This window comes from Vombatus ursinus, unplaced genomic scaffold (assembly GCF_900497805.2).
Source record: "Vombatus ursinus unplaced genomic scaffold, bare-nosed wombat genome assembly UNPS02014807.1, whole genome shotgun sequence".
Classification (NCBI taxonomy): domain Eukaryota; kingdom Metazoa; phylum Chordata; class Mammalia; order Diprotodontia; family Vombatidae; genus Vombatus; species Vombatus ursinus.
Genome location: NW_020954585.1, coordinates 14,385,414 through 14,396,073, shown reverse-complemented (window position 1 = coordinate 14,396,073; position 10,660 = coordinate 14,385,414). Strand labels below are relative to the sequence as shown.

At 34.6% G+C, this 10,660-nt stretch overlaps 1 pseudogene; it reads left to right on the top strand.

Moving 5' to 3' along the window:
* The window catches only part of LOC114052013, a 34,177-nt pseudogene extending 23,736 nt beyond the window's left edge, over positions 1-10,441 (top strand).
* The last annotated feature ends 219 nt before the right edge of the window (positions 10,442-10,660 follow it).

Below are 10,660 nucleotides of genomic sequence, written 5' to 3'. Positions count from 1 at the left end.
AGAGAGAGAGAGAGAGAGAGAGAGAGAGAGAGAGAGAGAGAGACTGTCATTAGACTAGGGACTCATTCCATATGAGCCTCAGAGTCTTTGGAGGTGCCTTGAGACAACAGTTACTTAGACTTTGACTAGTCAACTATTAAGGAGTGACTTGATGGTATTAATTTATGTTAATTTATTGTGGATTTGGAAAGTTAAATTTTAATTCTTATTTTGGCTAAATTAATTTAATCCAACAGAAGTATATTTACTATATAATGTGTGTATGTATATATATACACATGTATACATACATATTACACATACACTCACATACACATATACATATGCATATATATATATACACACACATATATGTAATGCACATATAGGTATATATACAATGCAACTCAAAACTCATCATCCATAAAGAATGTTATCCACTTGGAATCTACACAGAACATGCTTCATGATACTTACATTCACCCTTGACAAGCATGTATCTCCTTGGTTTATGTCTCACCTAATATTGAGAGTTAAAGTATGATTAAACAAACTTTTTGCTGGTTTTCTATCACAAATCTTATATGATCGTGATAGAATTTGTTATGCACCCTCTATGTGTCAGGACACAGCCAATTTGCACAACAGATAGTGGAAGACCTGAGTTCAAATCTGGTCTCAAACATTTAGCAGCTATGTGACCCTGGGCAAGTCACTTAACTTTGTTTGGCTCAGTTTCCTCATCTATAAAATGAGCTGGAGAAACTACTCTAGTATTTCTGCCAAATAAACCCCAAATGGATTCATGAAGAGTCAGACACAACTGAAACAACTAAACAGCAATGTGTCAGGAACTGTGCTGATTGCTTTAAAAATATTATCTCATTTGATCCTCACAACCACCCTGGGAAATGGGTGCTATTATGAAACCCATTTTACAGTTGAAGAAACTGAAGCAGACAGAAGCTAAACAACTTCCCTAGTACTGGTAGCAAACATCTGAGGCTGAATTTAAACTCAGATCTTCCTGACTTCAGGCTCAGGACTTTATCCATTATTCCACAAACTGAGAGAAAAAAAAAACTTAAAGTCCACATTTTCTTATGCGGAGCAAAGACAACAGATAGTGGAATTTTTGCATTTGCTATGCTTCTTAGTCAATTGTATGACTATGGAAGTTTTTTTTGTTGTGGCAAACAAACATATAATAAGAAAACTACGTAAGTGCTAATGGTACAGGCAAAAAAGCAATAATGCATGCAGTGTAGAAATAATAAAGGAAGTCTTCTTGGAGTAAGATAGTTAAGAATGTTTGTAAAGGAAATAATCAAGAATGAGTATTAAGAGTAAGAAAAGGTATAGAAGTAAGGAAAGCATACGTTCAGGGATGATACTGGAATCCACATGACTATTATACTTTATTAAGAGAAATATGAGTGGGGTTACTGAGGTATGAGAAGGGGTGAAAAAGGAACTTGTTATTATAAGCCTTTACAACCTTTGAAACTCAATTTATCAGAATACAAATCATAATAGATTCTTGAGTAGGTAAGAGACATGATAAAAATGTTGGTCAAGAAAAGTCAATTTAGTAATTGTATGGGGAACATCTATTTGTTGACATCAATAGACAAAATTCCCATCATATACTGATGTGCTTATAAAAGCAGGCTGTGTAATAACCCATTCCTTTAATTCATCTAGTTTCAACTTTTTTTTCTTTTCAAGGGAGGTAAAAAAGAAAGAACCATTTCTTTCACTTCTGTCCTCCAGAATTGTGTTGTTTATCTAATTACCACAATTAAGAGATTCTGGAAGAGTGGAAGGTAGAAAGGAAAAAAAGAATATATGACCTGTTTTATTTTTTCATTGTGATTAAGTAGGATGGAAACAATGAACAAAAATAGTACTAACTCAATTTTCCTTTTTCTGGTATATCTTGAATTTAGTATTTTATCTTCTCCGATTACATGTGAAAACAATTTTCAATATTCATTTTTAAAATTGAGTTCCAAATTCTCTCCCTCTTTCCCCACCCCCCACATTGAGAAGGCAAGCAACTTGATATGGTTATACATGTGTAGTCATGTAAAACATATTTCCATATTAGTCATGCTTAAAAGAATTCAAAAGTCAAAATTTAAAAACAAAACAAAACAAAACAAGAAATATAAAGTAAAAAAAAAAGTATGTTTTGATCTGTATTCGGACTCCATCTGTATTCAGACTGTATTCAGACTCCATTTTGTGTTATCCTGACTGTAACTTCATGATATTTGATATTCATAGCACCTCTTTTAGTGGTGGCAAAGAATTGGAAATTGAGAGGATGCCCATCAATTGGGGAATGGTTGAACAAGTTGTGGTGTATGAATGTAATGGAATACTATTGTGCTACAAGAAATGATGAACAGGCTGACTTCAGAAAAACCTGGAAAGACTTGTATGGTCTGATGCTGAATGAAGTGAGTAGAACCAAGAGAATGTTGTACACAATAACAGCCATGTTGTGTGATGACTAATATTAATCAACTTAACCCTTCCCAGTAATACAAGGATCTAAGACATCTCCAAAGACCTTGTGATGGAAAATGCTATCCACATCCAAAGAAAGAATTATGGAATTTGAATGCAGATCAAAGCATACTATTTTCTTTTTTTTTCTCTTCTGTTGAGTTTTGTTTCCTCTTTCTGGTGGTTCCTCCTATTCATTCTAATTCTCACTTACAACATCACTAATGTGAAAATATGTTTAATAGGAATGTGTATATATAGCCTATATCAGATTGTGTGCTGTCTTGGGGAGGGTGGTGGGGAGGAAGGGGGAGAAAAATTTTAAACTCAAAAGCATATGGAAGTGATTGTTGATAAATCAAAATAAATTAATAAAAAAATCATGATATTTGAATTGTTTCTTTTTGGTTGCTTGCAATATTTTCTCCTTGACTTAGGAAATCTGGAATTTGGTTATCATATTTCTGGGAGTTTACATTTTGGGATCTCTGTCAGGAGGTGATCGGTGGATTCTTTAAATTTCTATTTTACGCTCTAGTTCTAGAATATCAGGGCAGTTTCCTTAATGATTTCTTGAAAGATAATGTCTAGGCTCATTTTTTTATCATGGCTTTCAGGAAGTCTAATAATTCTTAAATTATCTCTCCTTGATCTATGTTCTAGGTCATTTGTGTTTCCATGGGATAGCTTAGGTTGTCTTCTATTTTTTTCATTCTTTTGGTTTTGTTTTATTGTTTCTTGATGTCTCATAGAGTCATTAGCTTCCTCTTGCTCAATTTTAATTTTTAAATAATGATTTTATTCAATGAGCTTTTGGACCCTCTTTTCCATTTGGCCAATTCTATTTTTTAATTAGTGTTTTCTTCAGTGAACTTTTGTGCTTCTTTTTCCATTTTATCAATTCTGCTTTTCAAGGTACTCTTCTCTTAATTAGATTTTTGTATCTTTTTATCCATTTGGCCCATTCTGTTTTTAAGGTGCGATTTTTTTTAGTAATTTTTTGTGTCTCCTTTCCCAATCTGTTGACTCTTTTTTCATGATTTTCTTGCATCACTCTTATTTCTCTTCGCAATTTTTCCTCTACCTCACTTACTTGATTTTTAAAATCCTTTTTCAGTTCTTCTGTGGCCTGAGATAAATTCATATTTTTCTCTGATGCTTCATATGTAGTAGTTTGACTTTGCTGTCTTCTTCCGAGTGTGTTTTGGTCTTTCTTCTTACCATAGTAACTTTCAATAGTCAGAATTTTTCTGCTGATTGCTCATTTTTTCCCACCTATTTCTTGACTTTTAGATCTTTGCTAAAGTAGGGCTCTACTTCCAGGGTGGAGGGTGCACTGTCCCAAGCGTCAGAATTTTGTGCAGCTATTTTCAGAGATACTACTAAAGACCTGTAAGTTTTCTGTTCTTCCAAGGTGGTATGATCTAAGGAGAGGTGTGTCTACTGCTCTTCTGGCCTGTGTTCTAGTCTGTGAATGACCACAAGCACTCTTTTCTGTCCTGGAACTCTGAAGAGGGTGCCCACTCTCCTGTGGCCCCAAGTTCTGCTCTGCTACAGCTCCTCCTTGCATTATGACTGCTCCGTAGGACTCTGACCGTACTCAAATGTGGGCAAAGCAACAGAGTCCTGCCCCAAGTGCCAGCAAAGAAATCCCTGTCTTCTGACCATTTTTTTGAGCCCTTTATCCTAGGTGGGCTGAGAACTCTGAAAGCAGCAGCTGCTACTGATCCAGTCACTCCCAAGACCTGGAACTGGTTTGCTGAAGCTGGGTCTGCACTGGTGCAGCCTGTACTGGACTGCACTCCACTCTCACCCCAGTGCATCAGACTTCTCCTGCCAAACTTCCAAGTTGTCTTGGGCTGGGAAATTTCTTTTCATCATCTTGTTGTGTGTTCTAACACTCCATAATTTGTTTTAGGGCACTGTTTAAATGTCTTTGGAGGGGTTTTAGGGAGAGCTCCCTGCCTTCTCTCCACCACTTTGACTCCGCTCTCTTAATTTTCCTTTTCAAAAAGAGTGTGTCTATTAAATGTCAATGGCTTATATAATTTCTAAATGTGGAAAAAGCCAAACTACTTTATAAGTCCCGTAAATGATAAATAGCCTCTCCCACACCTGCTTTGAGGCTTCTATTTTTTCCCTTTTCAATCTTGGATCTCTTAACAGGACAATGGCTGGCTTTGGTCCAAACCACTAGGATATGCACTGCCAAGGGGTTGATTTGCTTCTAGTCCATCTGCCTGAATGAACAGTTGGGAAATCACAGTAAGAGAGTGTGTGCTTGAGTTGGCAGGACTGTCACTGATTGTCTAACATAATGATTCAGCACAATGCTTGTCTATAACTAAAAAGTTTTAGCCATGGAGGAAGGGGTTCATAACCACAATGCTACTTTCTAATTTCATAATGATTTTTAGACTAATTTGCAAAATTTCATTTGGATTTTTCAGGTCATACAAACTGGGAGCAATATTACCCAACTAACAGATTAATTAAATGTATGATTATGCAGGTATTATCCAGCCAGTTTATGGATTATTAGTGTCCTCTAGTCTAGTTTTTCCCTTATTCTCCCAGTCATTTTGTTTCTCTTCAGCATTTATACCAGAGGATAAACATAATTAGGAAATATGATAATGCAACACCTAGATTATAATTCCTAGACAGTTAAGACTATTTGAATAAAATGACCTAGGAAATGTATTAATGTTTTACCTAGGTGTGACCCATATGTTGTGATTAACTGAAAAAAAATTATAACTTTGATCATTTAGTCTTATATCAAGTATGTTAATATAATTTCAGAATAATCAAACCTAAACTCTGTGGGAAAAAATTATTTTTCATTTCCTCCCCTTATAAAGAAGTAAGATATCCTGTGAAATCTAAGGTGGTTGTAAGCTGCCAATACCAGAGCTATCATATGGGAAAGGGCCTAGCTTCTATTGGTCCCTGAAAGAAATGAAATCTCCTGATTGGGAATAGAAAAGCATTGCTAAGGTAAGGTCTTTGGAAGAGTGGAGAAGGGATTCTTTAAAGGACTTTAGTTGACATTTACATGCATTTTTTCTAACAAATATTTTGACTACAGGGGACATCACATAACTATGTTGACAAGTAACCACAGGCTGATCTTTTCAGTAGACATATTCAGGTCAGACAGGGTTGTGAGGACAACTGCTGATTCCTTCATTAAAATGAAGATATTCCTGTGGTGGATAACAAGAAATTGTTATGTAGGTAGGGTGAGCTGGTATTTGTTGGCTTCTTCTTTACTATATGTAATGAGATAAATGGGGTGGGAAGAAATTCTACACACAATCCTTTCCTTCTGCCAACAATGCTAAATATTTAAGTACTTTTATGGTTTGCTTGCTCAAAATTTCTCAGATAAATCTTATTGCAAAATTGTCAAAATAGTTTTTAACCTCTTTTATTTCCTTGTGAATGGTACAATAAAATATATTTCTTTGGATCACATAAGCTGATAGTTGTCAATCCAAAGCCCCTAGGTTACCACCTTCATTACAAATGATGCCAACTTTGATATAGGCCAGAAATAACAAACCCACCATCTTCGTTAGACAAGGTCATATAAAGAAATATATGCTTACATTTTCCTTTATCACATAGAAATTCTCTAATCATCTTTTAATCATCATTATAAAACACCTTGAGGTATTTCCATAGGTAGAGTGATAAATAATTTCAACTTAATAGAGTGAACATAATATCCATTTTATGTAGATGGTCTTTTCATATTAAATTAAATTTAACTACTCCCAACATTCTAAGTCTATTCTCTTGGTGGACACAGTATATCCTAAATATAATTTAGTCTATCTTATGGATTTTTCAGTGTCCTTATATCAGAGGATTTAATTGTAAAGTCATTTTAAAAGTCTCTAGACATCAAATTACATTTATTGCACCCCAGTGATATTTATATTTCCTGCAGTTTGTTCCAATTTACTTCAAAATTGGAGGTTTTCTTCCTAATTTAATAGTAAAATATAATATAGTTGGTCCCTTGAGCCACAGAAAAAATACAAAAACATTTAAAGCCATGATATTGGTACAAACTCGGTATATGCTCAGTGGGTGATACGATAGTTGTGCATATCAGGCTTCTTTCCTTCCTATTTGCAATCTGCAGAAACACACCTACAATTGACTGAACAATTACCAGCTAGGGAGTATAGTATATGATTTGGACACTAGGTGGTACTACCCTTAAGCCACCAGACAAGTGGTTTTGTCTAGAAGTAAAAAGTTCAAGGTTATAGGCTTTATCAATAGATATGGTATCATTTATTAAAGGGTACTTAACACTAGACTCCTCTGAAACCAATTTGCCTCCCATCTCTCACTTTGACTTAGTGTCTCTGCCCCATAACCCCATCCCTTTTGGGAAGTCTCCTGATTTTGACTGAGACACTCATTGATAAACTCAGATGATTTATATTTTAATGTGAATGTGTTTTATTAAAAACAAAGTGTAATAGTTGGAAGAAGCTAGCTTCTAAAAATTTTGTTATATTTTTCAACTAACAAAAATCTATTTTTTCTCCTTTCCACCTTCTCACTCACCCCACTGTAAAACAAAAAAAAAAGATAAAAAAAAATCTTTAGTGATAAAAATCCAGTGAAGCAAAACAAATTCCTCCCATTTGCCATGTCTAAAGTTATGTCTCAATTTGTACCATCAGCCTATCATCTCTTGGTCAAGAGTGGGCATCATCTTTTTTGCAAGTATTCTGGATTTGTGGTTGATCATTTCATTGATCAGATTTTTAAGTGTTTCAAAATTATTTGTTTTTACAATGTTGTTATTGTATAAATTATTCTGTTTCTGCTCACTTTACTCTGCATCAGTTCATATACACCTTCCCAGGTGTCTCTGAAACTGTCCCTTTCCTAATTTCTTATAGCACAATAGCATTACATTGCATTTATGTAACATAATTTGTTCAGCCTTTCCCCAATTGATGAACACCTCCTTTTTTCCAGATTTGCAAACATTCACAAAAAACCTGTTATAATATTTATACATGAATGTCCTTTTCCTTTTATCCCTTTCTGGGATAGGCCTAATAGTGGTATCACAAAGTTAAAAGGAATAAACAGTTTAGTAATATTTTGAACAAAGGTCCAAATTGTTTTACATAATGGCTGGACCAACTAATAGTTCTATCAACAGTAAGTTAACATTCCTACTTTCCCACAGTTCCTACAAATATTTGTCATTTTCTTGCTTTTTTTTCTTCTGGTGAACTTTGTCAATCTATTAGATATGAGGTGGAATTTTAGAGTCAATTTAATTTGTATTTATTTGATTAATAGTAATTTGAATATTTCTAATGACTATTGGTACCTTGGACTTCATCCTTAGTAAACTACCTCTTCATATACATTGACCATCTATGAATTGGTGAATAGGCTTGATTTTCATAAATTTCAGTTGTTTGCTTATAAAATTTGGAAAGGAGACCTTTTAAAAAAGAAACTTGCTACAAAGATGTTCCCTGAGTTATCTATTTTCTTTCTAATTTGAGCTTCATTGATTTTGCTTGCACAATTTTTAAAATTTGTTATCAAAATTAATCATTTTGTTTTTTTGTTCTCTATTCCTTGTTTGCTCAAAAACTCTTCTCATTTTTGTAGATCTGAAAAGAAGTTTCTTTCTTGCTTCTCTAATTTCTTTTTTTTTAATGACATCAACCTTGACATCTAAGGCATGTACTATTTAGAGCTGATTTTGGTATTTGGTGTGTGATTTTTATATATGCCTAGATTCTATCAGACTATTTTCTTGTTTTCCTTGTCTGTTTTGTCTCTATCTAGTTCAGGTACCAAGACCATATTTGCATCAAAGGAGGAATTTGGTAGGACTCCATTCTTTTCCTACTTTTGAAGAGTTTATATAATTTTAGAATTTTGAATGTTTGACATAATTTGTTTATAAATCCACATGCATTTATTTTTCCCTCCTTTTGGGTGTTTATTTATGGCTTGTTTAATTACCTTTTTTAAATTACCTTTAACAACCATTTGGTTGTTACTTTGTTCTGTTAATCTAGGGAACACATTTAAAAAAATATCAATTCATTTAGGCCACTATGTTTATTGACACATAATTGGGTACAGTAGTTCCTAGTGATTTTTTTCTGTCTTTTTTTATTTTTGTGACTTCACTTTTTCCCTCTTTTTAATCTGGTATTTGGTATTCTGCCTTAAAAAGAGATAAAAATAGCTCAAGATTTATCTTTTTTTCAAATCCCAGCTCCTATTTTATATATTAATTCAAAGTTTTGGGTATTTTATTTTGCTTTCAATTTTGTAAATCTCTTATTTGATTTCAGAATTTTCATTTTTGCTCAGATTGATTTTTGTTTTTAATTTGTTAGTACTCTAATTTTCTTTGAAGTTTCAGATGCAATTTTTAAATCTATTCTTTCTCTTTTTATTGACCAAAATGCTTAGTTATATAAAAAAAATTCCCAAGTACTGCTTTGGCTGCATCCCAAAAGTTAATATGTTCTGTCATTTTTGTCATATTTAATGAAACTTTCTATTGTTTCAATTATTTATTCTTTGACACACCAATTCATTAGGATTATATTATTAAGTCCTCAATTAACTTTTGTTGTTTCCTTTGTAGCCCTTTAATGATTACATTTTTATTACTTTGTGGGCAGTAAAGAGGTGTTTAATAGCTGTACTCTTCTGCATTTGTTTGTGAGCCCTTATGCCCTAATACAGAGTAAATTTTGCATTGTTTTGTATTACAAATTTACAACTTTTGAAGTTGTAAAGATGTTATGCACAATTGAGAAATATTTCAGTTTCAACTTAATAACTGCAGAGGACACAGGCAAGATGGTAGTGGGGTTGGTGTAGAGTAGCTTCCCTGGCTTGTGCCAGAAGGTGTCCCAGCAACTGAGGAGCCCTTCCATAGCTCCATGCCCATCATGCACGGTGACGATTGAGAATCATCTTTGAATCAGGGGATGGATGAAGAATTGGAATGGGACAAGATGGTCTCCATGAGGTTGGTCAATATGATGGTGCCTAGAAGCTCAGCAGAGACTGTGAAAGAAGTACAGAGACAAGAAAATAACAGAAACACTAATATCCAAGACGGGCTTTGCTGGGATTGTTGTAGAGGCAGCTATGGCAGGATTGAGGTCAATTTGTGAACTCATGACCTTCAATTTCTCTATATAAGCAATGGACCAGATTATAAACTCAGCTGCCAAGACTTAATATATTTCAGGTGAGCTTCAGCCTATGCCCATTGTCTTCAGGGGACCTAATGGTTCTTCAGCTGATGTGTCTGCCCAGCATTCACAGTGTTTTGCACTTTGATATGGGCACTGTCCTAGATTAAAAAGCTGTCAGTCCTTGGAGTTCAGAGGATGCAAGAGGATTTATCAAATCAGCAGTCTAGTATGATAATCTAATTGTGATGCTTGAAAACAAACTGATGTATGGAATTCCTTTTGAATTTCCAGAGGGAACTCAGTCAAAATATTTCCTGATTCCTATTGGAAAAACTAAAATAGAAAGGGAAAGAACCCACATTACATTGGTTTCCCACTCATGACCTGTTGGCCATTGTATAGAAGCAGCTATCATAAGTTAAGGAGGGAGTGGAATGTGACATGATCCACCTGCATATCATTAGACCAATGACATTGACCATTGAGTCAGCATGATGAAGACCAATCATCTCATAATCATTGAAGGACACTGGCCCCAGTTTGGGATGGGAGCTGAGGTCTGTGGGAGGATCATGGGAGGTCCCATGTTTTAATTTCCTCTAGGTTCCTGACTTCTGTGTTATAGAGACTAATGTTCCTATGCTTTGTGTGAAAATTCTGAAAGAAACTGCATTCCTCAAGTCAAGGACATCATCTTTGCAGCCAAGAAGACACTGAATATCTAATTTGTACTTGACATTGAAGTCCCTGGTATTTCTTGAATGTAATTATTGCTTCAGAGGCTAGGATACACTGTCAGTTCATGTGCATGATTGTACTAGAGCCACAAGGCTTCTGGGTACCATTTTGTGTTGGGGAAGATGTCAGAGCACTTCAGATAGAAGCTCTCCCACCATCTCAGTTTTGAGACCTTTGTTTTATTGTGTCTGTTACAATTAGGCTAT